Below are 24,492 nucleotides of genomic sequence, written 5' to 3' on the forward strand. Positions count from 1 at the left end.
ATTTGATTAGGAAATTTGAGCTCTTTTGTCATTTTTTTGTTCTTATGAACCAAAAAAATTGCAACCATGTTTCTAAAGTAAGGGTGTTTTTCTGTTAGGTGAATTTTATGTTTTATGCAGTCTTATAACTTACCATGAAATATGCCTAAAGTAATTTTTATGTACTTGTTCAACTATACTTTTATTTGCATTGTCTGTAGCTGAGAAAAAAATCTCAGTGACTTTCAGAATGTCTGTGGTTAGATTTTACATGTTGCTGCAAGAATGATAGTTAAATGCAATTATTATTCAAACTTGCCTCACTGTATACCCCAGATTTTAGATTCCATTTGGCAAATCTACAAAACTGGAACCCATATTTTGAAATATTTAAGTATAAAGAGCAGAAGTTCTAAAATCAGTTCTATATCAATTCAACACTGTTCAGAGAGCCGAAGAGTTTTATAAGGACTGACTGAGATTTCACAGCTGTTTCTTTTGTTGTATTTGATGTAGGCTCAGCTTTTTATTGATGATATTGTCCATTTTCATTTAAATTTTGTGTGTGTGGTGGGGGGAAGGTTTAGGATTTTTTATATTTAAGGAGTTGTTTCCTCTGAATGTATGCTGGGAGGCTCTTCTTTATTTTTGTGGCTACTACTCACATGTTTTAATTGATAGTGCACCCCCCCCTACCCCGCCTCATAGTTTCCCTTGCAAGTTTATATCTCCTTGGCATTTCACTAATATTCTATAATTCTTGAAGGGAAACTCACTTTGGTGCCACCAGTCTATTTTTTAATCTAGCTGTAACATTGAAGTATTTTAGATTTTTATGGTTCTGAACATTGCAACTTCAATTTAACCACAGAAATTAGCTTGTGCCATTAAATTTTGGGATGGGAAACAGAACGTGTAATTTTTAAGGAGAATCAGGAAATGGAGCAGTTTGACTTCAATCTAAAGTGCTTGTGATGTTTCCTGCAGAGATTTATATTCCATCTGTCTTAGTCACTTGGGCTGCTATAACAAAATACCATTGACTGGGTGGCTTAAACAACAGAGATTTTTTTTTTCCCCATTTCTGGATGCTGGGAAGTCCAAGATCAAGGTGCCAGCTGATTTGGTTTCTAGAGAGGGCCTTCTTGATTGTAGAAGTTTGCTTTCCTGATACATCCTTGCATGACAGAGATAGATAAGCAAGCTCTCTGATGTTTTTATAAAGGCACTAATCCCGTGACAAAAAATAAAGGCACTAATCCCACCATGAGAGCCATACCCCCACGGCCTCATCTAGTCCTAATTGTCTGCCAAAGGCCCTGTGTCCAAATACTATCACATTGGGAATTAGGGCTTCAACATGTGGATTTTGGGGGCAGAGGGCATACCTCATTCCATATGATTCAAAGAGTTCTGAGGAAAATGGGCGAGTAGGAAGGACTATGGAAGTAAGGTTAGTAGAGGATATAAGTACCAATATGTAGAATATTGTTTTGTGTTAATTGGGTGGGTATATGTGCTTATCCATATGTGCTTATTTTGGGTGGTGGCGATAGTGTTTAATTTGCAGGGATGTGGGAGAAGGGAGAGGACAAGAGTGATACAGGACTATTTGTTTTATTAGGGATCAGATGAGAAAGTTTAGTTGAAGTGTTTTGTTAACTACAACATGTAATATACAAAAACTAGCATTTTTATAGAGCTAAGAATTGTGAATTTCAGTGATTCAACACCTAATGAAAAGCAGATCATCAGACATCATGAAACTTTGTCGTGATTATAAATTCTGTAAATAAATAGTGAAAGAGAGGTTAAGTTAGATTTAAAGCAAGTAAAAACATTTAAAGCAAAAAGGATCGATTAAGTGTAAACAATGTATATTATAGATTGATATATTGAATTACTGATAACGAAAATAAAATGTTATACTTACCAAATAAGCAATATATATATTTTTCAGTACGTACATTTATTTACTGTTCTTTTTTCTCAAATGTTCAGTCATGCTGATGGTTACAAGAAGAGCTAAATCTGATTCTAAACTCATCATCCACTGTTGGACCTTTATCTTTTCCTCTGTGACAAATGATAAATTCTCAAGCTATCTGAATTCTCTCTCTTCCATCTGATGGCTTTTCTGTCTGCCTAATATTTTGTTCTATAGTTACGTCAGTAAGTGATATGTATTGTAGAATAAATAAATTATATTGACAATATTTTGTTACATTTCACAGGCAAAATAAATCTTTTAGTTATCTGTCAATGATACTCCATGTTCTGGTACTACACTATATTATTCAGGACTATTTATTATTTCAAATCTTACTACTCTTGATCCCCATTAAAATTGCCCATCTTTTATTATTTAATTATAAAATTGTTTAGTACAGTTGACCACATGCAACCTAATTAGTTTAGCATTATAGCCGGTAAAGCTTTGTCAGGGAAAAAGGAACCATACTAAGTGTTTGAAATTGAGGGGATTAATTACATGAATTTGTTATACTAGCCCGCTGTATAACCAAGGGGGTGCTGAGGTAATCCAGAGATTAATAACTGCAGGAGGTGCTAGAGGAATGAAAGAGAAACGGTGGCATTGCCAGAATCTCAAGCTTGGAGAAGGGTCCTTTAGAACTGTCACTCAGATTTCTCAGAAGGAAGTTACTGCAAGTTGGTCCTTGAATGTCAGAAACCCATTAGGTGAGAGAACGAAGTGAGCAGTGTAGCTGGTACTTTGAATATCAGGTGTGCATGCCTTTCTGCTGTTGGCATCTCTAAATGGCGTTGAGAGGCTGGGAAGTCTGAAGCCACACTGGCAGAAGGTAAAAGCACCCTCCTACTTTCAGGGTGGGTTAGAGCTGAAAGACAACAGATAAGCTGGCATGAACAATGGTAAAGGCTATATAATTTCCTTACAATAAAGATGGGACAAGTAGACCCCAATGAAATTGTTATTGTATTTTTTTTTGCATTACCGTTTATCCCCCTTATGCCTCTCTCCCCTCAGACTGCAATGAATTTAACAATAGGTAGAAAAGGGGATAATAAAAGTATTGAAGGTGATAACATAGTAGGGCTGTGGAACATGTCGATAAGTGTAATAATAATGAACTTAAATTCCCTTATTAAATATGACTCAGATTTGTCAAAAACTAAATCTAGGTGTATACATTTAGACATGACACTGAAGACTGAAAGTAAGAGCAGGAAAATACTAATAAAAGGAAAAGGTATAAGCAACCTTTAGAAGTCAACATAGAATTTCAGGCAAAATGTACATGGGATTGTGGTAAATTTTACAATATAAAGATTTATTGTAATTTCTGGAACATGTAATATCATAAACTTATTTACTTAATAATTGGAAATATATATATATATTGAAATTGACAAATTGATAATTAGTGTGGGAGAGAAATATCTCAGAGAAATGGACAGATCAATAAATAATAACATAGATCAGTGTTGGCAAACTGTGACCCAAGGGCCAAATCTGATCCCTCTCCTGTTTTTGGTAAATAAAGTTTTACTGGACCACTGACATAGATCAGCAAACTGTAAAGACCCGGTAGTAAATATTTCAAGTTTTGTGGGCCAGATGGTCTTTTGCATATTATTCTTCTTTGAACTCTTTCAATATGTAAAAACGTTTCTTAGCTGGCCTTACAGGAACACATGTCAAGGGCCACCTATATAAATGACAATAATGGTAAACTTGTTTTTATATAAATTGTCAAAAGAATATGTACATGAAAAAGGAATTTTGTACATATTCAACTAAGAGAAAAAGAATTGCGGTTTATGATTTGAAAATCATAATTATCATACTTCAAATATATAGAGAGAACTTTTTACTAATTCAGCTAAAATAAAAGATTAAAAAGACTGGGTAATTTAAATGAAATAATAACTAATAAATTTGTTTTAATAATTTTCTCATTTAAGTGAGCTCTTTTTTTACTACACAAGGAGCATTTATAAAACTTGGTCATATGTTAGGCTACAGAGAAAAATATTAAATTCTAATGATATTTATATTTTTGAAACATACTTCTACAGAATTAGAACTTGACAAAATAAAATCTAAATTATGTTTAAGCTGAAACTCTATAGACTGCCATTACCTTTTTCTTTAAAAAAGCTAATCAGAATTATAATTTATTTTAGTTGAACATAATTTTATATCTTTCATAATCTTAAACATAATTTAGGAATAAAAATAAGAATAACAATCTATTCAGAAACTTAAAAACATTATTGACTTAAAGGTAAAATCAAAGCAGAAAATGTTATCTTTAGAAATGAATTGCAAATAGCATTTTGTATCAGAATTGGCCAATTTATGTCTTCAACAGAATGTACTCTCATTTGACATTAGCAAATTTGATGGTGTCAAAATTTATATGCATGCATGTATGTGTAAAACATTTGCATGTCACTGATGATTAGTGATGTTGAGCATCTCTTCTTGTGCCTATTGGCCATTTGTCTGTTAAGTTTCTTTGTCTACTTTTTAATCAGATTCTTTTTGTTGAGTTGTAGGAGTTTATATATTCTGCATCTCAGTCCCTTATCAGATATATGATTTCCAAATACCTAGTCAGTTGCATTTTCACTCTGTTGATAGTGTCATTGGCACAAAATTTTTAAATTTTGATGAAGTCTTACTGATATCTTTTTCTCTTATTGCCTATGTCTTTGGTGTCATATTCAAGAAACCATTGCCAACTCAGCAGTTATTTCTTTACACCGAATGTAGTATAAATTATTATTTTCTCAGCTTTTTAAATTTTACACAAGTGGAAATTTTATCCTTTTAGAAAACGATAGCAGGTTTAGAGGAAAAAGTTTTGTGTTACCAAGAAGATGGTCATGTTGATCTGGAGCGATAGAAATAGGCCCTGGCTGGTGTGGCTCAGTGGGTTGAGAGCTGGCCTGCAAACCAAAGGGTCACTGGTTTGATTCCCAGTCAAAGCACATGCCTGGGTTGCGACCAGGTCCCCAGTAGAGGGCGTGTAGGAGGCAACCTCACATTGATGTTTCGCTCCCTTACTTTCTCCTTCCTTCCCTCTCTAAAACCAAATAAGTAAAATCTTTAAAAAAGAAGTAGTCTTATGTGAGCAACACCTGCCCACAGCAGCCCCAGCAGAGTGAGAGAGATCACCGAAAGTCCATCTGCTGTGTTGAAAACCACACTGACAAATTCCTGTGACTTGGGAAGGGTTCATAGAGTGTGTCAAGGTTCACACTGGGAATTAGAGAAGTTGGATACAGGAATGATGACTCAGAAGCAGCTGGACTTATTTACATAACCATTTGACAACATTTAAGAAGGGAAGGATGTTGCAAAAGGAATGGAAGCTGGCTAGCAGTCAAAGAAAATAAATATCAAGGACCTAGAAGGCATTACTCTTTGGTTTTTAGAGTGATTGTCTTTTAACTTGAGTTGCAATGAAATCAGGAAGTATAAAACCAAAAGAGGGGAAAGCACTGTTGAAGTATGTATTTAAAATGAGATTATACTACTTTGTGCAATTTACAGAAAAGATGAAAGCTGTCAAAAAGCTGGATGCACATAAAAGGCATCCTTTACCAAGTCTTTGTGTTCTGTTTAGTATTACTTACTCCAAAAGTTTTAAAGAATATTTCTTAAAGACTGGCCATTTCTAGAGGGTCTTTGCGAAAGACAGTCTCACATTAGAAGCTATTGCTATAACATGCTCTTAAATTAGATCAGATGCTATAAGAATCAGAATCACATATTTTCCTCAAAAATATCAACTCTTGAGCAGATAAAGGACAGTGGTGCAAGGATTTGACTGTGGAAACATTTAGAAATATTTTTAAGTAATAACTGCCCTTTCTAATAAAACTTAAATTATAACAGAGTCTGAAATAATGTTTATTGTGTACTCCTATTATTAGATGACTATATTTAAGGATAGTATCTTGGTTTTGGATGAGTTTTTAGAGCATATTTCAGTTACTTTACTGTATTTTATCATTTTACTGTACTTTACTGTATTTGATATGATAAAACAGTACAGTACAACAATAACAGTAACCCTAGACGGTAGATATGACTGTTCCCTTTTTGTAGATTGGGAATGCCGAGTGCGAAAAGTGAAATAACGTGTTTCAGGTAGTTTTGGTTGCCCTGTTGCTAAGGGACTGAGTCCAGATCCCCAGGTCCCATTTTTGATGCTTTTCCTTGCTAATTCACCATAGTAGTTTATTTCAGGTTCACTTTTGACAAACTAGGTTTTCATAAAAAAATTTGGAGTTACAACCACCACTTACAATACTGTGTTTATGAGACATCATGTTTTGATTTTTAAACAACCTGAAACAACTTTGGAGAACATGAATTTGCAAAATTGGAGCTTTTTAAAAATTCAGCTACACAGTATTCAAAGTTCTGGTTCTTTGTAGAGCCACATGTCTAAATCCGGAATTCAAAACTTAGTGGATGAGGAGGCAGTTTTAACAAGGCAGAACCAGGACCTAGAGTGAAGATTATATCTAGTGTGACAAATGAAGTGATTGGGAACTCTGGCTAGGAGTGGTTTTAGATGGGAAATAGAAAGAACTGGGAAGAAACTGAAGACTAAATAGAAGTGGGGAAAGGGAGGGCAGAATGTGGTCAAGGTGGTAGTGGTAGCTCTCAGTAGAAGGTACAGGAGGCACGATGAACAGCAGATACCGGTGGTAGAGCAGAGAGCCAGCAGTGCACAGATTGTAGAATGCTTTGGCGGCCTGAGAATTCACTGAACTGGGCACTGAATTCTTCTTATAGGCAGGCCAGTGCTTTTTGCCCAGTAGCCTTGTGGGAACTGGTATTGGGTTTGGGGAGGGAACTGGGATATTGTGCTGTGTAGGGAAGAGCTAAGCTTTGAATATTGTAATTACTACTGTGGGAATGCAAGTAGCCTGTTAGATCTAGGTATATAGTGAAAGCCATCCAATTATGTGAGCCCATCATTGTCTAATGAAAGGCAAAAAAGAAAAAAAGCATTTAAATGTTGGACTGATTATAAAAAATACAGAAAGGATGGTAAATTCAGTACAGTGTTTCCCTGATCCATGTACTATCACTGCTTAGCAATGAGAAAGAGATCAGTGGTTCTCAATCCTGGGCAGAAGCTTCTGCTGCCTGGCTCTCATTTTTCAGAGACTGTCATTAAATTGCTTGGAACGGGGCCCAGGTAATTCTCATGTCAAGAACAAAGCTGTGGAACAGGGAGTACCCACCACCTAAATGAGACGTCTTGGGCCTACTTTGCTGGGGGCAGTTTTCAGTGAAAGGAGCAGAATGTGCCCCATTTTTAGGCCGCATACACACATAATAAATCGGGCCATTTCTTAATTTAGGGAAAGTGGCTTTTTTTGAGAAACTTTTTTTTATCTAGTGTCTAAGTAGACTATTACCTTTTTACATATAATATACTTTGCATTACAGTCCATAGTCAAATAATTTTTATGGTATTGATAACATATACTAGTTTATTTTGCTGATTGGATCAAATTCTGGCCTGACAGGTATTGTATAATTAACCTTTCTAATATAGGTACAGTAAGAGCATGTTGCTTGCAGGTGCCTTTAGCTTTAATACAACTAAGTTTTCCTGTTTTTACAGCTGCAGTATGGTGGTTTTCAAATTTTTTAGAATGGCTTTCAATCCCCCATATAACTAGTACAGTGCCTGAGCCATAAGTAAGTCCTTAAATCTTTGATGGATGAAAATAGCTCTAAATGAAAATTTCCAAGAGTTTCATTTTGGGGCTGTTTGCACATTGCTTTATTTGGCTAAAACAGAGAAGGTTTTCTGACTAGCGTTAACTTTTTTGTACAGTTCAGTAAAAGTTTATTTTATAGGCACAAACTAAACTAAAGAAAAGAGCCAAATACTGTATTGTCGCATATTCAGACAGCTTGTTCTGAGAAAGGGCCAGGGAATCTTTTCTCAGTATTCATGCTGTTCTGTGGTCATGAATTAAATAATTACGTTGTAATTCCTAAGCTGGAAAAGTCTTTTGTCAGGATACCATGGCAAGGATTTAGGTTTGCTAAAAACAGTTTGGTAAAATATTGAATATAAAACTTATACCTTTTCTGGGCAGATGATCTAATTTTCTGTTCTGATTAATCCCAAAATGCAATCCATAGATGAGCTTTTTATGTAGAGTTGTGGTGGTTAAATAAAAAGAAATGCTGTCTCTGAGTAATTGATTTTACATGTTAAGGTATTTAAAGAAATGTGTTATGACAGAAGAAGGGTTCATCATTTTTTGTACTAAGTATTTCAGTTAACAGAGTTTGGTGTGCAGTCGGTCTCCTTGTCAGAATTGCCTTGTTCTGGAGTTCTGTTTGCTATGGCCAGTGTTTCTAGTGCCGGCTCGCTAGAGAGGAGGGTGTGACAGCGCAGCTGTCGAGGTGGGCGATGAACGGTATCAAAGTGCACTTCAGTTTTGTAGAGTGGTGCTCATTAAATATCTACTTCTGAGGTAACGAACGAAAAGTAAGAGTAATTGGATGGGTCTGATGCAAAATAAAATGCATTATTATGACTTATTGAATGATTGAATTGCCTAAAACGTTCATTTAAAAATGTCCAAAAGCCACAATTAAGTAAGAGCAGTAGTTGTGTTAAGATAGCATTTAAAATACAACCCTTTTAATTTTCAAGCAGTCATATCTCTGGTGTTGAAAACAGGTTCCATTCAAAATGAAAACCTGGAGTGCTTCTTAAAGAGGCCTCAGTTACAGCCCAACAATTGACTGTGACAAAGTTCCAGAAAGATTTTCTCTTTATTGATTTAACTTAAACAAGAGATTGATCAGACAACCATCTCATAACTTTTTGAGGCAAAGAGCTCCTTGTCTACATCTGAACTATAAACTATGGAAAAAATTTCAGTTTGCTACGGTACTGCATTACAGAAGGTAAAGTTTCTTTTTAAAAATAGAGACCTGGTTGTGAATTTCAGTTTTACCACTTACTAGTTATGAGATTTGAGATAAGGTAACTCTCCCTCCAAGTGGAATTTTTGCCTCTTATTAAGTGGAAATAAAATACCTAAATCATAGGGTCACATGAAGATTAAATCAAATAACAAATACAAAGGCCCAGGCAGCCCTGGCTGGCATAGCTCAGTGGATTGAGCGGCAGGCCTGGGAACCAAAGGATCACAGTTCGATTCCCAGTCAGGGCATATGCCTGGGTTGCATGCCAGTTCCCAGCAGGGGACACATGAGAGGCAACCATACATTGATGTTTCTCTTCCTCTCTCCTTCCCTTCCCCTCTAAAGATAAATAAATAAAATCTTAAAAAAAAAAAGGCCCTGGCAAATGCTTGAATGCTCAGTAAATGTTGCACTTCCTATGTTATAATAACTTGGAATATTTAACATTTTTTAAACTGGAAATTAATTTTAGGAAATGAATTCTTTGTGTAGTCTGGATTATGTTTTTGAGAAGTTTTCTAAACTCTTTAATATCAATTTATAACTATCATTGCAAACTAAACCTTGCCACATAGGCATTTATATTATTAAATATTATTACCTAACATTGTTAAAAGATTCATTAGTTTGACTGTCACTGTAATTATGTCTGATTTATTTCCCCTGTAATTTCTTTTTTAAAATTCACACCTCAGGCAAACCCAGGGTAAGTGACTTTGATGTTATCTAGAGAAACAGTGAGGTTCATCTTGAACTTTTCCAAAAATTACTCAGCAGTGTCCACTTTTAAGCAAACATTATAGTACACAAAAAGGCAAAATTCTGTGGAGTAGGAATGACTTATTTTCTTCTTTTAGAAACGAGTCCTCATTGTGTTAGGACATATTTGGAAAATATTCCAAATGTTAAAACAGGTGATTAGTTCCTAGTTTGTGTATGCTGTAATTTATTTTGTGAGATGCATTATGGTTTCTCTCTGGTTCTTCTCTACCATCTTCTTACTTCTCTTTTTGCCATTTGTTTATTGCTCTGTAGAATCCAGGGAAAAAGAAATTTAAGGTGACATCTGACCCATTGGTATTACATCTTGTTAGTAACCCTTTTCATAGAAATTAAATGAAAAAATTTGGAAAACCATACCTGAAACAATGACTTTCTATTTCTGCCGAGTTTATTTATTTTTCCCCTGCCTTATGTAAATCAGTATTATAAAGCATTTATTTTAACAGCTGTATTTTTTCCAAACAAAATCAAATAAGAATTGTTCTGCTTTAAGATACCAGTGGGAGAAGTGGGGTGGAGATGTGGCTCTCTATTTAGGTAGATTAGTTGTAGTTTGTTTCAGCTGAAGCTCGATTCATATTTATGCCACGTCATCTATTAGAACCATGCTTTGGATGAGACAGACTTTTGATTTATAATGTATATATTTTTAATTTATTAGATGATCGATGTTATTGGGAATGAGCAATTCTGCTGAAGATTAACTAGTACTAAGGTAAACCTAATGGGAATTTATCTGGAGAGACATTATTGTTTTTCATCGTTGATGTTGACCATTTTTCTGGATTTTTCTGAGAAAAATTACAAGAAATTGAATGCTCTGCAGGAAAATGCTCTGTGCTATATTCCAGAGTGTTATGGCTGACAGAAAAAGTTAGAGATGAGTTAGTATATAGGAGTCCATATAGATTTGTTGTGGCGAATAGGGTTTATGTGGTTTGATTGTTCTTCAAACCTATTTTTTAAAGAGGTTTTATCGAATATGCTTCCTACTCATCAGATTTTACTGTTAAGGTGATCTGTTCGAATAAGTAGCAAGATTTTCTTAGAAGGCCGTTCTTCCCCCAAATATTTGGGTACTAGATATTTGCACAGTGTGCCCTGTGTGCTCGATACAAATGGGTTTATTCGGAAAAGGCCACCCCATAAAGTTTAAGCAAGATATCTAGTTTCTTATAAATTGCCAACCCTGTATTTAAACCATGTATTTCTTTGAGACAATTATTTTCAAGTTTATATGACTGTGTATTCTAACTTCCAGAAGAAGCTTAGTCCTAGAATTAGGAAATTTGGCTTCTGCTATATTTATTTGCTTATCTTCTTATATTTTTATTACATAATAGAGTGCTGGTAGAATCTTTGCTGACATCCTGTTACTGGGCCTTCTAGAAAGGTCCAGCTCAGGTTTCTTCCTTGAACTCTCTTGCTCATCCTCTACCTCCTCACTCTCTGGAAATTTAGGTAGCATTACTGTACTAGAGAACCTTTCAAGTGGATATGACTAGTTTTCTTAACATTCTTTATATGTTGGGAGGCAGGCTCAGGGAGGCACGTTTTGGCTCTTCGCTTACTCTCTCTAGGTCCTTGTCCAATGACTCATTTGCAGTAAGTTCATATACCACTCATCTCTACTTTTCCTGGGCTAATTTATTTCTCCATTCTTTGAGAATTTTAGCATTTGGCCCACAGTTTACTTCTTTTTACTTTCTGCTATGAGAACTTCTGGAATATTCACTTTTGCCCCATGCATTGCTGGATGCTTTTGGATTCATCTTCCTTTCTTCCCCTTTTTTAATTCCCCAGGGTGACTATTAATGGGCAAACACATAGACAGCCACCCAAAATAGTCTAGACCTGCACTGTCCAATAAAATAGTTGCTAGAACCACCTGTGGTTTTTGAGCTCAGCTAGTGCAAATTGAGATGTTATAAAGTGTAAAATACACCAGATGTGTTTTTCAATAGACTGCAAGTTGAAATTTGGGGTATATTAAGTTAAATAACATATTACTAAAATTAATCTTACCTGTTTACATTTTCTAATGTGGCTATCAGAAATTAATTATGTGACTTATGTTTTTGTTGAAGAGTGCTGGTCTAGATTCTATCTTTCCCAAGTTCAGTCCTATGGTACCAGTTTCGCAGTCTGCAGTCCTTCCGTTCTGTAGTCCCTTTCTTGTCTCAAGGTGGCACGCCCCTTTCCTGGAGTCTTTGTATTCCTCTTGTTTAGCTTTGATCCTATCATCATTAATCATTATTTAACCCTAGTTTTCTTCATTTCCTCAATTTCTGTATTTTGTCAGTTCCCATCCCTGAATCAGCTTAACCTAGCAGGTATTTTTCTGTATTCTAGCTCCCTGGATGAAGGATTCTGCTGTAGAAATTCAAATACCTGTGTTGTATGGGTTTATCAAAATCTTACGATTTCTTAGTATAGCTAGACTACACTATACTAAGTCATAGCTTAGCCAACTGGTAATTCTGTTAATCGTGTTGAACTGCCTTCCAGTCATGTCCTGCACCGTGTTCTTACCTGCACCAGGTTGGCCACCAACAGCCCCACAGACTACACACTGTACGGCTCCTGAAGTTACGATGCTTTGTGGTAACTCTGCTTCACCGTTTCCAATCCTTCTCCTCACCTCTTTTTTAAAGCACCTACTGTTGTAGACGTTATTAGGGAATATATAATTTTATGAAAAAGTACAGTTTAGTTTGAAAGAATTCAGTAGTCCCCCACTTATCCACAGGAGATACATTCTAAGACCCCCTATGGATACCTGAAACCACGCATGGCACCAAACCCTATATGTACTCTGTTTTTTCCGGTACACAAATACCTTTTTACTTAAAGGAAGCACTTTATAGCTTTTTTTTTTTTTTGGCATATCCAAATTGTCAGAATTGTCTTGTACTGTGGGGTCATTATTAAGTAAAATAAGGGTGACTTGAACACAAGCACTGAGATACCTGCGGTAACCCAGATAAGTGTCTAGTGGGCGGGGAATGTAGAGTGGATTCACGGAAAGGGATGATTCACGTTGGTGGGACGGAGCTGGAGGGAATGGCACAGCTCTCATCCTGCTGCTCAGAACTGTGCGCGATTTAAAAAACAATTTTTGAAATTTTCCATTTAATATTCTGGGATCGTGGCTGACCATGGATACTTGTAAACTGCAGAACATGAAACTGTGGATAAAAGGGGGTTACTGTTACGATAAAATAAACTGGCCACCTCTCACCTGAGAAATCGGTTACCAATATTTTTAAAGCCCTCTTGTGCTCCTCCCATGTCCCAATTCCCTCCTTTCTTCTTTTAGGTAAACATCATCCTGAGTTTTATGTTAATAGATATTTTGTTTCATCACTTGTGGTGTCAGCAGATTGAGAGGTTCACACGGGAGGTTACTTTATTTCCTCTTAAACTGTTTGCTTATTTTTAAAATTATTTATTTCCTAGAGGTTTTCTGTAATCAAAGTAGATGTATGCCTGGCAGTATGCAATAAAGGGAGTTACATCCCAGCCTTCAGAAACCCTATCTTTCCACTTTGAAGATTCATTTTTCAGCCCTGGCTGATGTGGCTCAGTGGGTTGAGCACTGGCCTGCACACCAAAAGATTGCCAGTTCAGGTCCCAGTCAGGGCACATGCCTGGGTCATGGGCTAGGTCCCCAGTTGGGGGCGTGCAAGAGGCAACCAACTGATGTTTCCCTTGCATACCAAAGTTTCTCTCCCTTTGTATCTCTCCCTGTCTCTGAAAGTAGTAAACAATTTTTTTTAAAAAAAGATTCCTTTTCTTTGTCTATGTCAAGAACGTTTGTGTCAAATAATTTTCTGTTACTTGGTCTTATACCTGAGGTGATCTCACCACTCTCATGCAAGGGCTGTTTGTTTTATGTGGCTGATTCCCAGATCACCCTGTAGTTGACCCGGCTCTATACATATCTAATTACAGTTGGCTCTTGAACCTCACACAGCCAAAAATCCAGACATTACTGTTTACTCCCCCAAACTTAACTACTATTAGTCTGCTGACTAGGAGCTTTACCGGTAACATAAACAAAGGATTAGCACATATTTTGTATATGTTCTGTATACTGTATTTTTAAAGAAAGCCAGAGAAAAGAAAATGTTGTTAAAAATCATAAGGAAGAAGAAATATAGTTACAGAATTTATTGAAAAAATTTTATGTATAAGGGGCCTGTTAGTTCAGACCCGTGTTCAAGGATCAATTGTACTCAGCACTTTTGTAATCGGGATTTCTTTGACAGTTAAAACTTCACATAGTACAGTTGAATTTATTACTTTTTCATCCAAAGCAGCAAAAATAGCTGATACAAAGACATTAAGAGAAAATAAACTTTTGGTATATTTGAAGGAAATAAGTAAGGCCACCCTAGCTGGAGAATAGCATTTGAGGTGGACAGGGGTCCAGTCGTTTTTGACTCTGTTAGTGTCCTTAATCTCTCCAACACTCAGACCTTGGAGCGCCAGCTTCCTTACCTTACCTCTGATACTTAGTTGCTAAGAAAGTCCTGCTGTTTAGATATACTAATTATTTCGAATCTTCTGTCATTGTCTAGAATCACCGTGGTAGGTAGACAAGAGCCTTTTCGTCATGCACCTAAGACTGTCAGCAGCTCACTACCTGGTATCCCTGACACAGATCTCTGCGCCAGGGCTGGATCTTATGTAGTAGTTCTTTTAAATAAACAAATCCAATGATATTGCTGCCTTGTTCCGTATCTTCTGGGACCTGTCCTTTTCAAGGTGGTACAGTCCTTACTTAATCTGGACACATCTTTGTAGTCTGGCCCTCATCTCATTTCTCGGCCTCACTCAGCCTCACCCACCTCTATGCTGGGGCATTCCTGATGTGTTCAGGGTTCAAGCAGATGTGCCCTACTTTTCCAGGTCTTTGTGCTTCTGCGTTACTCTTTTTACTCTTTGTTTTGTATGTATATAGTCTTTCTCCTTGTACGTCCACCTGCCCACTCACCCATCTGTCTCTCCTTGAACTGTTTCCTCTAGAGGCTCTCTGGGTATCTTCTCCCAGGAAGAATTAATTAATTTTTGCTTTGCTTCTTGAGATGTTATTCACACTCCTTGTTACAACACTTTGTATATTCTATTACAGTTGAGTTAGGTAAATTATATATCCCTGAGCACACAAGAACTGTATCTTTTTCAACTTTTTCCAGTACTTCCAGTTGAAGCTGGAAAAAAAGGATTTTTTAATTGCTGTATTTGAAAAAATGTATGATTTGAGGGTTTATTTCATTCCAGTTTGAGTAAAAAGTTTTTGGATGCCTCATGTTTTCCATTGGTGACACTACTAATTAACATCCTTAAAGGAAAGAAAATCTGATGGAACTTTGCTTTGAGGCCTTGTTATTTGTGTAGAAGTCAAGAACATAGACCATGTCATTCAGAGGTTGTTTTTTTTTTTTTTTTTTGGTGGGGGGTGGGAGGGAAGGATTCTAGGGGATGTATTGGTCATGTCCAGGGAAAGCATAAGCTGTATGGACAGTGCAGTGGTAACTGCCTTGTTCAGGTCTATTGGAAAGGGGTGTTTTCCTCCAAAGTAGACCTGGCCTGTTGAGATAGGAAGTCTGCTAGTCTAATCATTTAGCCTCCTGTTTTTGCTTGTCGCGTTTGTTACTGTCATGAGCACTTGGTATGTTGGTTGGGTAGGGGAAGAACCATCTGATGCCTAAAATGAGCTTTATCATACAACTGGTTAGTGTTATTGAGGGAAAGGTTTCAGGGAACTGTAACTCATTAGTGGGAACTGGAGAAGCAGCCAAGTGTTGTGGTGAGGCAGAAAATTCCAGAGTTACTGGGAGCAGGAAGATTATTGGTGGGTGACTCAGTTGTTTTCTAAACCTATCTCATGTGATTGAGTGTGCATGATGTCTATTTATTCTCGGCAGAGTAAATGCTAGGGGAGTCACGTTACATAGCAAGCATAATGTTTGTTTAACCAGCTCAGTGATGATCTAAAAATAGTTTGTAGGGGATTTTTGTTTTCTTACTGCGTTTAGCATCATGAGATAGAAAAATCACAATGGATATCCATTGACAAAGACTTTCCCTTCTAGATAACTTTGAATATGTCGTCAACCAAACTATTTCACTTCTTTCAGTGTAAAGATGAAAGCTTTGGTATTTATATAGAAGGTTAGGAAGAGAAGATAGCCTTCTATTTATAAAGAAAATAACTGTACTATTACATTTTAGCTTGTATTCTGGACAGATACACATTTGGGGTGCTTCAGGACCATCATTGAGGTATTTTATGTACTAAATTTTTACACACGAACTTTTTCTTCCTTTTTGTGAGGTTATAGCAAATGCTTTTTTGAAATGGAAATTTTATTGCTGTATATTTTCTGGGGTTTGTTAATATTTAATTATGATAGTTTTACCCTGATTTGTTTGATTTACTCTCCTTGTATTCAAGGTTTGTGGGACCATGTACTGTAACTGAGTCTTTCTGCGTGTTAAAATGTGATTATTGTTGCCCTGTGTACCTATTTATATGTTTGGTTCTGAAAGAGAAAGCACTTGGAGCCTGAGTGTACCTAATAGTCTTAATCTGGTCTGGGAAGCATTGAATTACTGTGATTTATTCTTTTTGACACTTGAGTGTTCTTGCTCTTTAAGGTGCAGCGTATGCAACAGATGAACTTGTCTGAGATTATTTTGAAAAGGAAAGGAAAACTGCACTCATTAAGAAGAAATAAACATCAGGGTTCTGTTTTCAGTAGTGTTTAGTGAGATGGCAATATTTGATTATTCTAAGTAGTTCGTAGAATTATATTACTTACAGTGCTTGATGCTATAGCTAAAGTGGGAAATGCATAGCTTTTTATGGCTAATGAAAAGTTACATGCATTAAATAAATATTGTACTGCATTAATTTGTTTTATTCTGTTTCAGAAACTAAGCAAACATGAGAATTTAAATTTTTATTTTTAATATTACATTGTTAGAGTATTTGCTGGGATGTCTTTTTTGGCATCTTTTTAGTTGGTATAGTCATTAGGAATTTAATATACCTGGAATGGCATCTGAATGTACATACCTTCTCACTCACTGCATGTAAATGGAACCTGACTTGAACGCCATTTGAAAATAATTCCAACAATTGCACTGGCTGGTGTGACCTCACATCTGCCCTTATTCCAATAGATAAATAACAAGTTGAACATTTCTTGATGTTAAAATTGTCTGGAAAACCTCAGGTTCAGCCATGGTAATTTGGTCTTGTTCTGAACAACAAAGATGAAAATGATTTCATGTAAACTCAGCTAATCCACAGGTGGTGAATTCAGATTTGGGGGAAAAGAAAGTGGTTTGTCAGTTCTTGGCAGATTGGCAGCTGTGCCAATTATGCCACTGAAGCCTAAATTGACATGCAGAAGGCGGTGTTTTCCCTCCGTAGGAGAGGAATTACTTGTTCCTTCTAGTCATTTGTAGTGTTTCTTGATGATGAGGAGAGGCAGTGGTTTTGTTTCTAATAACATCGCTTGCCTTGTGAAGCAGGAAAATATACATTCTGCCTGGATCTGGTTCTCCTCCTTCCTCTCCTTCCTTGGAAATAAAAGAGAGAAGAACTGGGTTTCCCCCTTCACTGAAATACATAAAAGATGTTATATTTTTGCAGACTGCTAAATGATTTAAAAATCTGTGTTTGATGGTTCTGTATAGCTATGAGTTTCAAGTGGATTGTAGTAGCACATCAGATTGTCAGTATTTAGACAGGTCTCTATTATCAAGTGGTGCTTACAGTTTAACAAGAGATAAGCAAGTATATATGTGCAAGAACGTATTGGTCTGACAAGTAATCAGTGAAGTTTAATAAATGTTGCAGTAGACTTCTTGATGGTCACTTTGTGATAGATGCTGTGTTGATACTTAAATATTTTTAATTGTGGCAAAATACACAAAACAAAATTTACTGTCTTAACCGTTTGTTAAATGTACAATTCAGTGGTATTAAGTACATCTACATTTTTGTACAACCGTCACTAGCATCTATCTTCAGAACTCTTTTCGTCTTGTAAAACTGAAACTCTGCACCCATTAAATGATAACTTCCTATCTTCCCCTGCCCCCACCATTCTATTTTCTCCCTGTTTGACTAGTGCAGGTACCTCATAATGGAATTACATACAATTTGTCTTTCTGTGACTGGCTTATTTCACTTAGCATAATGTTTTTAAGGTTCATTCATGTTGTTGCATGTGCCAGAACTTTCTTACTTTTTATAACTCTATATATGTACTACACTTGGTTTGTCCATTCATTCTCAGTGGACACCCGATTGCTTCCACCTTTTGACTATTGTGAATAATGTTGCTATGAACACAGGTGTACAAATAGCTCTTCGAGATGCTGCTTTCAATTCATTTGGGTTTATATCCAGAAGCCAAGTTCACGGACCATGTGATAATTCTATTTGTAGTGTTTCGAGAAACTGTCATGCTGTTTTTCATAGTGGCTGCACCATTTTACATTCCTGCCAATGATGCACAAAGACGTCACTTTCTCCACACCCTCACAAACACCTGTCATTTTCTGTGATTTTTTTTTTTTAGTAGCCATCGTAATGGGTATGAGACTGTATATCATTGTGATTTTGATTTCCATTTCCCCAGTAGTTAGTGATATTGATCATCTTTTCGAGAGCTCATTGTCTATACTTGTACCTTCTTGGAGAAATAGGTATTCAATAACTTTCCCCATTTTTCAGTTAGGGAGTTTTTTTGTGTTGTTGAATTGTTGGATTTAAGGATATATTCTGTATATTCACTCCCTTATCAGATATATGATCTACAAATATTTTTTCCATTTTGTGAATTCATTTCTCACGATGTATCGTGTCTTTTGGTGCCCAGACGTGAGTTTTGATGTAGTCCAGTTTATTTATGCCTTCCTTTGTTGCATGTGCTTTTGGTTTCATAACCAAAAATTCATTGCCAAATCCAGTATTATAAAACTTTTCCATTATATATATTTTTTCATAATTTAAAAAATTCTCACCCAAGGATATGTTTATTGATTTTTAAGAGAGAGAGGGAGGAAGAGAGAGAGAAACATCATTATGAGAAAGAAACATCAGTAGGTTGTCTCCCATTCATGTCCTGACTGGAGATCGAACTCGCAACCCTAGGTATGTGCCCTGATGGGGAATTGAACGCAGAATCTTTTTTGGCAGACGGGACAACTTTCTGACCAGTGGTTTGGCTGGTTTTGGGCTACTAATTAAATCTTTTTTCTAGTTTCACGTCTGTTCAATTTTTCTGTTTTGTTTTTTTTTTTCCCCCTCCATGATTCAGGTTTGGTACACTGTGTACTTGTAGGAATTTGGTCATTTTATCTAGGAAGTCAAATTTTTGATATACAGTTGTATAGTATTCTCTTTATAGTATTCTCTTTTTTTATTTCTGTAAAATCAGTAAAAATACCTCAGTGTTGATTTTTGATTTTAGTTGCATCTTCTCTCTCTTTTATTATTAGTCTATGTAAAGGCTCGTCACCTTTGTTGATCTTGGTTTCATTGGTTTTCCCTCCATATTTTTCTGTTCTGTGTCTTTAAAAATATTTGCTCTCATCTTTGTTATTTCCTTTCTTCTGACAGCTTTGGGCTTAGTTTTTTCTTCTTTTTCTGGTTCCTTAAGGTTTAAAAGTTAGGTTGTTGATTTCAGGGTTTTTAAAAATCATTTTTATTTTTAATTACAGTTGACATACATTATCATGTTAGTTTCAGGTGTTACTCCAGTAATTAGACATTACATAACTTACTAAGTGGTCATCCCAATAAATCTCATACCCATCTGACACCAGACATAGCTGTTAGACTATGATTGATTATATTCTCTATGGTGTACATCACCATGACTAGTTTGTAACAACCAATTTTTACTTCTTAATCCCTTTACCTTTTTCACCCATCTCCCCAACCCACCTCCCATCTGACAACTGTCAAAATGTTCTTCGTATGTTTATTTCTATTTTGCATGTTCTTTTGCATTTTAGATTCAGTTGGTAAACAAGTATTGGTTGTCATTTTATTGATGACATTATTCATATTTTTTATCTTCTTTAACATTTCATGTAATACTGGTTTGGTGATAATGGACTCCTTTAGCTTTTTTCTGTCCAGGAAGCTCCTTTATCTGTTTTTTTATTCTAAATGATAGCTTTTCCAATAGAGTAATCTTGGTTGTAGGTCCTTGCTTTTCATCGCTCTGAATATTTCTTCCCAATCTCTTCTGGGCTGCACAGTTTCTGTTGAGAAATCAGCCGACAGTCTTCAAAACAATTTTTTTAAAAAGCTCATTGATTTGAGAGAGAGAAGCATTGATTTGTTGTTCCACTTGTTAACACATTCATTGGTTGATTCTTGTATGTGTCCTGACCGGAGAACAAACCTTCTGACCTTGATGTATCAGGAGAGTGCTTTAACCAGCTGAGTTAACTGGCCAGGGCATCATCTGACAGTCTTATAGGAGCTCCTTTGCAGGTAACTAACTGCTTTTCTCTTGCTGCTTTGAAGGCAAAGGATCCCAGATTCTCTAGGGTCCAGAGAATCTCTATTTTTGTCTTTAACCTTTTAATTATGTGTCTTGGTGTGGGCCTTTTTGAGTCTTGTTTGGGACTTTGTGCTTCCTATACTTGTATGTCTTTTTCCTTCACCACGTTAGGGAAATTTTCTGTCTATTTTAAACAGGTTTCTAATTTTTTGCTCTCCCTATTTTCCTTTGGGCACCGCTGTGATGCAGTTTATGGTATGCTTGAAGTTGCCCCAGAGGCTCCTTACAGTATCCTCATTTTTTGGATTTTAAAAAAATGTTCTGATTGGGTGTTTTTTGCTTCCTTATATTCCAAATAATTGTTTTGATTCTCAGCTTCATCTACTGTACTGTTGATTACCTGTAAATTATTATTTTTTTTTAGTGTATCTTTCATTTCTGACTGGTTCTTTTTTATTCCATGTTCTTTTGTATGCTGTTTGAAGTTTTGAGTTTGTCTGCTTTTCCCCTAAGTTCATTGAGCATCTTTATAGCCAGTATTTTGAGCTCTACATCTGGTAAATTGTTTGTCTCCATTATTTGTAGTTCTTTTTCTGGAATTTTGCTCTGTTGTTTCATTTGGGAAATGTTTCTTTGTCTCCTCATTTCGGCAGCATCCCTGTGTTTGTTTCTGTGTATTAGATAGAGCTGTTATGTCTGCTGGGCTTGATAGAGTGGCCTATTGCAGTAGGTGTCCTGGAGGGTCCATTGGCACAGCCTCCCCATTCACACTAGCTGGTCACTGTGGTTGAGTCTTGATTACTGTTGACATGTCAATGGGAGGGATCTACCCTCATGCCGATTGGCTGCAGGGACTATCTCTGACCACCATGGAGGATCAGCTATCCAGGGGCTCGCCCCATGGAGCAGGACTTATTTTAGTGGGCTCTGGTGCCTGCTAAGTTTGCCCTTCGAGTGTGTTGTTTGTGGAGGTAGTTGGGTGGTGCTTCAATGTGGCCTGAAGCTGTCCACCTGGTGCACTGGCTCTGGGGCCTCCCAGGAGGTGCAGGCCAAGTTCGGCCACTGCATGTGTTCTGCCTGGGACCGTGCGGAGTGAGCTACAAAGTGATGTGCAGATGGCTGCTACTTGCGTTAGGCTTGGAGGTACCCAGATGAGGCCAACCTGTGAACCAAAGCCAGATGCTGCTTGTTTGAGAGATTTTAGGAAAGTCTGAAACGTAAGTCAAGACAGGCCATTGGTATGGAAAATCCAGTGGTAACTGTTTTGGTGGGCACAAAAGTTCTTATGTCAGGGTCTCAGGGAGTCACCAGGGTGGGTTGAACAGTGATAGCCAGGCCGATGGAGACTTAGATATGCTGCCTGCCCCAAGGCTCGGGGGAAGGGCTCATCAAAGGAACAGTGGCCTCCTACTTCCAGCCACACACTTGGGTGTGGAACCCACCCCATCAGTGTCTCTGCCCCTGGTACTAGTCTTTATGTGGCTTCTGTGTATCCTTAGTTTTAGGACTTCTATTCAGCTAGATTTCAGGCAGTTCTGAATGGTTTTGTAGTTTACTTGTATTTTTGATGTAGTTGTGGGAGGATGCAAGTACCAACTGCATTTACCTATGCCACCACCTTGACCAGAAACCTCAAATTGTGAACTTGCTGAAGGTTAAAAAATCAGCAGCCGTATATACTTCGCTTCATTTGTGTACATAGACCACGGCACGTAAGTTAGAGTTAAGTAAATATTCTTGATTTAATTTTTATTGTGATTTATGAGATGACATTTCATTAGTATTCCAAAAATAGTTAGAACTTTGCAAAACATAATCATCCTACTGGATTTTCTGGTTTGCTTTGCCTTTTTGTACCACTTGAAGGGGAAGCTAAAGGGCAGGCTATCTTCATTATGTTTTATTATAAAGTAATTCTTTAGATCCAAGAAAAAGGAAAAATACAAAATATAGACATGTATAAAATAAGACTTACCAGTCATATCCTGTTCTCTCCCCTTCCAATTCACATTTCTCTTAAGTAGCCAAAGTTAAATTTGCTACATACCTTCCTAAGACATTTTAGCTTTGTGTTTGAGTATACTGTATGTGTGTACTTAAAAAACCTGCAAAAATAGGGTGCTTTTATACTCAACAGTTCTACGGTTGCTTCTGGCACTTAATGTTATAGAAATATTTCCCTGACAGTGTGTGTAGATTTACCTCATTTTCCCCAACATTATACTATATTTTTACAGTGATTGGATATAATAGCATACTTTCAGCTCTCCCTTGTAAATGGAAATTTAGATTGTTTTTTGTGTCTCCACCCTCCTCCCCCTTTATGAGTGTGTCTATAGGGTAAATTCATTGAAATGGAATCGTGGAGTCAAAGGGCTAGGCTTATTTAAAATTTGGTAACTATTACTTACTATTTCTTTGAAAGGTTGTATTAGTTTATTTCAGTCAGATTTGTGTGTGTGTGCACACACATGCTCAATATTGAACTTAAGTCTTTATGGCTGTGTTTATTTAAGGTGAAGGAAGAGTCTTAAAATAAGAGAAATAACCTTTATTCTCTGAGGTGTATGTGAAGTGCTTAGAGTAGTGCCTGAAACATAGTAAGAGCTGTATAAATGTTTTCTGTTACAGTTATTTTTGTTGGCTTAAGTTTGTTTTATTATATTATGAAAATTGAAAATCTTTGTAAATTTTTTTCACATGTCAGTATTTTGAAAATCATTACATCTGGAGGCAAAGTGCTTTGTTGGTGTGTTGTATCTTATAATGAAATTCACCCTCAGATTTCTATCTTTAATTGTCCAAATTAGTGTTTTTTATATAGTTAGTATGGACATAAAGGTAATGTGTGTAGCACAAGGGCTGTTTTGAATGACTGTCTTCACTGGCATTCTGTTATCGGTTTGTCAGGTAACACCATTTACTAGTTGTTTTTGTTACTATTGTCTTTTCACCTCCCCAGTTAATAAAAAGGGATCAATGACTCAAGGGTTTATTGAAACATAAAAATAATAATGAAAATGAGAATGTAAATCTGTAACTCATTTAAATTTGTGAACTGGATAGCAGTATAAACATAAAATATTCATGTGTATGTCCTTGGAGAAGTAAATCTTTGTAGTAACTTTGAAGGTATCCAAAAAGAGGAAGTACAGACACAACCATAGTTCTCTATGCATTTGATGTGATGATACATGTTCATAGAATAGGTTCCCATTCAAGTTTTTTACAGTATTTTTCAGTGAAGCCTCCTACTATATTAAGCAAATTATTCCAGGATAACTTGACGTAGTACACTTGGTTAATCATGTCATTAAATGCAGAGAAGAGATGAAAAGCATAGGGGCATCTTTCACAGGGCACTCCTTGCAACACCAGGTACAGGTCACATCATTCCTAAGAAATAGCTAAAACTAGTCACAATGGGAAAATGCTCTAGCAGAAAACCAAGTGAACTATTGGCAAAATTCTTTATTAGTGCCCTTATTAAAATCTTATTTTTAATGGCATGATAGCATATATCATAAAAGAGGAATCATTTCCATGTGTGGGTGTCATCACATACTATGCTTTGCATTTAGATGAAACTACAGAGTATGAATCAGCTTTTGGCATACATGCAATTTAAATTATAAGTACTCAAAGGAACAAGACAGGAAGACTGCTTTTCTTATTCAACATAGTACTGGAAGTCCAAGCCAAAGCAATCAGACAAGAAAAAGAAATAAAAGTCATCACAATTGGAAAGGAAGAACTAAAGCTGTCTTTATTTGAAGATGACATGATACTGTACATAGAGAACCCAAGATTCCACCAAGGTGGTATAAAGATTTCACCAAGAAACTACTAGAACTGGTAAATGAATCTTCAGCAAAATAGCAGGATACAAAATTAATTGTCCCAAAATCAATTGCACTTTTTATATATCAATAATGAACTAATAGAAAAAGAAATTAAGAAAACAGTCCCATTCACAATTGCTTCAAAAAGAATAAAATACCTAGGAGTAAACCTAACCAAGGAGGTAAAAGACCTGTACTTGGAAAATTATAAGACACTGAAGAAGAAATTGAATAAGATACAAATAAGCGGAAGCACATACCATATTCATGGACAGGGAGAATTAACATCATTAAAATGTCTATACTACTTAAAGCAGTCTGTAGATTCAATGCAATTCCTATCAAGATTTCAAAGACATATTTCACAGAACTAGAACAAATA

At 36.3% G+C, this 24,492-nt stretch overlaps 1 protein-coding gene across 14 annotated transcripts in view; it reads left to right on the forward strand.

Moving 5' to 3' along the window:
* The window catches only part of EIF4G3 (eukaryotic translation initiation factor 4 gamma 3), a 292,964-nt gene that overhangs the window by 112,097 nt on the left and 156,375 nt on the right, over window positions 1-24,492 (forward strand). The gene's annotated exons all lie outside the window — the stretch shown is intronic.

This window comes from Artibeus jamaicensis, unplaced genomic scaffold (assembly GCF_021234435.1).
Source record: "Artibeus jamaicensis isolate MK-2021 breed Jamaican fruit bat unplaced genomic scaffold, CSHL_Jam_final scaffold_847, whole genome shotgun sequence".
Lineage (NCBI taxonomy): Eukaryota > Metazoa > Chordata > Mammalia > Chiroptera > Phyllostomidae > Artibeus > Artibeus jamaicensis.